Raw genomic sequence first — 5,134 nt, forward strand, 5'->3', positions numbered from 1 at the left:
GAAGTTCTAACAAACCCCATCCAACAAGTCGGCATCCTAATGGTTCAAGAGTTCTATGCCAATGCATGGATCACTAGGAACCATGATCAAAGTAAGAACCCAAACCCAAAGAATTATCTCACCATGGTTCGGGGGAAATACTTATATTTTAGTCCTGAAAACGTGAGGTTGGCGTTTAACTTGCCCATGATGCAAGGAGATGCACGCCCCTACACTAGAAGGGTCAACTTTAATCAAAGGTTGGACCAAGTCCTCATGGACATATGTGTGGAAGGAGCTCAATGGAAGATTGACTCCAAAGGCAAGCCGGTTCAACTAAGAAGACTGGACCTCAAGCCTGTGGCTAGAGGATGGTTGGAGTTCATCCAACGCTCCATCATCCCCACTAGCAACCGATCTGAAGTTACTGTGGATCGGGCCATCATGATTCATAGCATCATGACTGGAGAGGAAGTAGAAGTTCATGAAGTCATCTCCCTTGAACTCTACAAAATAGCCGAAAAGTCCTCCCCCATGGCAAGGCTAGCTTTCCCTCATCTTATTGGCCATCTATGTTACTCAGCTGGAGCTTTCATAGAAGGAGACATTCCCATTGAGGAAGAGAAGCCCATCACTAAGAAAATGATGGAGCAAGCAAGAGAGCCCATTCATGGATCTCAAGAGACGCATGAAGCTCATCACCATGAGATCCCGGAGATGCCTCAAATGCATTTTCCTCCAGAAAACTATTGGGAGCAAATCAACATCTCCCTAGGAGAATTAAGTTCCAACATGGGACAATTAAGGGTGGAACATCAAGAGCACTCCATCATCCTTCATGAAATTAGAGAAGATCAAAAAGCAATGAGGGAGGAGCAACAAAGACAAGGAAGAGACATAGAAGAGCTCAAGGACATCATTGGTTCCTCAAGAAGGAAACGCCACCATCACTAAGGTGGACTCATTCCTTATTCTTACATTCTCTATTTTTCGTTTTCTATGTTAAGTGCTTATCTAAGTTTGTGTCTTATTACATGATCATTAGTATTTAGTAACTTTGTCTTAAAGTTATGAATGTCCTATGAATCCATCACCTCTCTTAAATGAAAAATGTTTTAATTCAAAAGAACAAGAAGTACATGAGTTTCAAATCTATCCTTGAACTTAGTTTAATTATGTTGATGTGGTGACAATGCTTCTTGTTTTCTGAATGAATGCTTGAACAGTGCATAGTCTTTTGAAGTTGTTGTTTAAGAATGTTAAATATGTTGGCTCTTGAAAGAATGATGACAAGGAGACATGTTATTTGATAATCTGAAAAATCATAAAAATGATTCTTGAAGCAAGAAAAAGCAGTGAATACAAAGCTTGCAAAAAAGAAAAAAAAGAAAAAAGGCGAAAAAAATTTAGAAAAAGAAAAAGCAAGTAGAAAAAGCCAAAGGCTCTTAAAACCAAGAGGCAAGAGCAAAAAGCCAGTAACCCTTAAAACCAAAAGGAAAGGGCAATAAAAAGGATCCCAAGGCTTTGAGCATCAGTGGATAGGAGGGCCTAAAGGAATAAAATCATGGCCTAAGCGGCTAAACCAAGCTGTCCCTAATCATGTGCTTGTGGCGTGAAGGTGTCAAGTGAAAACTTGAGACTGAGCGGTTAAAGTCAAGGTCCAAAGAAAAAGAAGAGTGTGCTTAAGAACCCTGGACACCTCTGATTGGGGACTTTAGCAAAGCTGAGTCACAATCTGAAAAGGTTCACCCAATTATGTGTCTGTGGCATTTATGTATCCGATGGTAATACTGGAAAACAAAGTGCTTAGGGCCACGGCCAAGACTCATAAAGTAGCTGTGTTCAAGAATCAACATACTGAACTAGGAGAATCAATAACACTATCTAAACTCTGAGTTTCTATAGATGCCAATCATTCTGAACCTCAATGGATAAAGTGAGATGCCAAAACTATTCAAGAGGCAAAAAGCTACAAGCCCCGCTCATCTGATTGGAGCTATGTTTCATTGATAGTTTGGAATTTATAGTATATTCTCTTCTTTTTATCCTATTTGATTTTCAGTTGCTTGGGGACAAGCAACAATTTAAGTTTGGTGTTGTGATGAGTGGATAATTTATACGCTTTTTGGCATTGTTTTTAGTATGTTTTTAGTAGAATCTAGTTACTTTTAGGGATATTTTTATTAGTTTTTATGTTAAATTCACATTTCTGGACTTTACTATGAGTTTGTGTATTTTTCTGTGATTTCAGGTATTTTCTGGCTGAAATTGAGGGACTTGAGCAAAAATCAGATTCAGAGGTTGAAGAAGGACTGCTGATGCTGTTGGATTCTGACCTCCCTGCACTCAAAGTGGATTTTCTGGAGCTACAGAACTCAAAATAGCGCGCTTACAATTGCGTTAGAAATTAGACATCCAGGGCTTTCCATCAATATATAATAGTCCATATTTTGGCCGAGTTTAGATGACACAAATGGACGTTAAACGCCAGTTCTACGCTGCAGTCTGGAGTTAAACGCCAGAAACACGTCACAAGCCAGAGTTGAACGCCAGAAATATGTTACAAACTGGCGTTCAACTCCAAGAATGACCTCTCCACGTGTAAACGTCAAGCTCAGCCCAAGCACACACCAAGTGGGCCCCGGAAGTGAATTTATGCATCAATTACTTACTTCTGTAAACCCTAGTAACTAGTTTAGTATAAATAGGACTTTTTACTAGTGTATTTGACATCTTTGGATTATCTTTTGATCTATTGATCACGTTTGGGGGCTGGCCATTCGGCCATGCCTGGACCTTCATCACTTATGTATTTTCAAACGGTAGAGTTTCTGCACTCCATAGATTAAGGTGTGGAGCTCTGCTGTTCCTCAAAGATTAATGCAAAGTACTACTGTTTTTCTATTCAATTCAATTTATTCCGCTTCTAAGATATTCATTCGCACTTCAATATGAATGTGATGAACGTGACAATCATCATCATTCCCCCACGAACACGTGCCTGACAACCACTTCCGTTCCACCTTAGATTGAATGAGTATCTCTTAATCAGAATCTTCGTGGTATAAGCTAGATTGATGGCGGCATTTATGAGAGTCCGGAAAGTCTAAACCTTGTCTGTGGTATTCCGAGTAGGACTCTGGGATTGAATGATTGTGACGAACTTCAAACTCGCGAGTGCTGGGCGTAGTGACAGACGCAAAAGGAGGGTGAATCCTATTCCAGTATGATTGAGAACCTCAGATGATTAGCCGTGCTGTGACAGAGCATTTGGACCATTTTCACAAGAGGATAGGATGCAGCCATTGACCATGGTGATGCCTCCAGATGATTAGCCATGCAGTGACAGCGCATCGGACCATTTTCCAGAGAGGATGAAAAGTAGCCATTGACAATGGTGATGTCCTTACATAAAGCCAGCCATAGAAAGGAGTAAGACTGATTGGATGAAGACAGTAGGAAAGCAGAAGTTCAGAGGGACGAAAGCATCTCTATACCTTTATCTGAAATTCTCACCAATGATATACATAAGTATTTCTATCCTTATTTTCTATCCATTTATTATTAAATTTCGAAAACTCCATAATCAATTATTATCCGCCTGACTGAGATTTACAAGGTGACCATAGCTTGCTTCAAGCCGACAATCTCCGTGGGATCGACCATTACTCACGTAAGGTTTTATTACTTGGACGACCCAGTGCACTTGCTGGTTAGTTGTATCGAAGTTGTGAATGAAAAACGATTTATTAAGACGTGCGTACAGAGTTTTTGGCGCCGTTGCCTGAGATCACAATTTCGTGCACCACTGACTCATCCAATAATAGCGGCACAACCGTGGAAGAGTGCCAGTGCATGATTCAAGAGAGCCTCAAAGGTTAAAGACCTCAGTTTCTTTTCATTTAGCATCCTAATCTTATTTTAGATTGGGAGAAGCAAAAATGGAGATGAAAAGCATAAGGTTCAGCTATCAGGACTCTATCATCTAATGAGTAAACTGTAAAACTAAAACTAAACGAGTAAGTTAATAAATTATAATATGACCCCTCTTTTTTAATATAATTACCAAATAAACCCCAATAAAAAATAAAATTTTTATTTGTAAATGTCTAGGCGCACCAATAATTCAAACAAGTTTTTGGTGTTTTGGTGCCCAAAAGAGACCGGCGTACCGAATCCGTGCCCTTATTTCCCTACCCTAAATACCAACTTACTTTGTCCAGTTGGAAGTTTTCGATGCGGTCAACAAAACCCAAAACACACCAACACAGTCAATACACCAACACTTCTGACTCACTGGTAACCACAACAACTGGGATGCTTATCACTAAAACGACCTCGGAACATAGCCCTTTCTATGAATCTTCAGCAACGCTCTGCACTCATCAAAGCTGCCTCTACTAACGCAAGTGCAGATCTGTCGAACCAGTGTTAGTTCCGGCAGGTTTCCTACACGATTGATGCCATATCATGTTCCCACATTATTTCCTTTTTTCTTAATTCGAGTGAAGATATTTACTCTAATGTTTAAAGAGATAAGTCTCAAAGTAGTCCCTGAAGTTGCACTCAAGCCTCAAAGTAATCTCCGAAGTTAATAATTCCTCAAATTCGTCCCTGAAATTGCACTCCGGGACTCATAGTAGTCCTTGAGAAATTTTTCATTCATCGGAATCTTAAAACGACATCGTTTTGAGAAGTAAAAAAAAGAACATTGAAAACGACGTAGTTTTGTGTTTATTTAAAAAAAAAGAAGAAAAAAAAAGTAAAATAAAAACACGCTAAACCCCACGTCCCCACCCCTTCCCCGAGCCTTCCCTTTTCCTTTCCCAACCCTTCCCCTTCCCCTTCCCCAATCTGCCCTTTCCCTTCCCCTTCTCTCCCTCACAAGCAAGCTTTCCTCAACCCTCTCTGTCGCCGGCCTCCATTTCGGTGCCGCACCGATCGTCCCTCCCCAACCTAATCTTTCACGTTCCCAATCTGCTTCTTCGCACCACCACGAGATCGAGGTGCTCTTCGACCTCGCCGTCCAGATTTCACACTTTTCCACTATTTTCAAGCGCTCTGTCAACCGCCCCAAAGCCTCCGTTGCCGACGTCTTCGCTCTCGAGCCCGCCGCACTCGTCGGCCCTCCCTATTTGTCGCCGTCTACTCTCTG

This window comes from Arachis ipaensis, chromosome B5 (assembly GCF_059453495.1).
Source record: "Arachis ipaensis isolate K30076 ecotype BB chromosome B5, ASM5945349v1, whole genome shotgun sequence".
Lineage (NCBI taxonomy): Eukaryota > Viridiplantae > Streptophyta > Magnoliopsida > Fabales > Fabaceae > Arachis > Arachis ipaensis.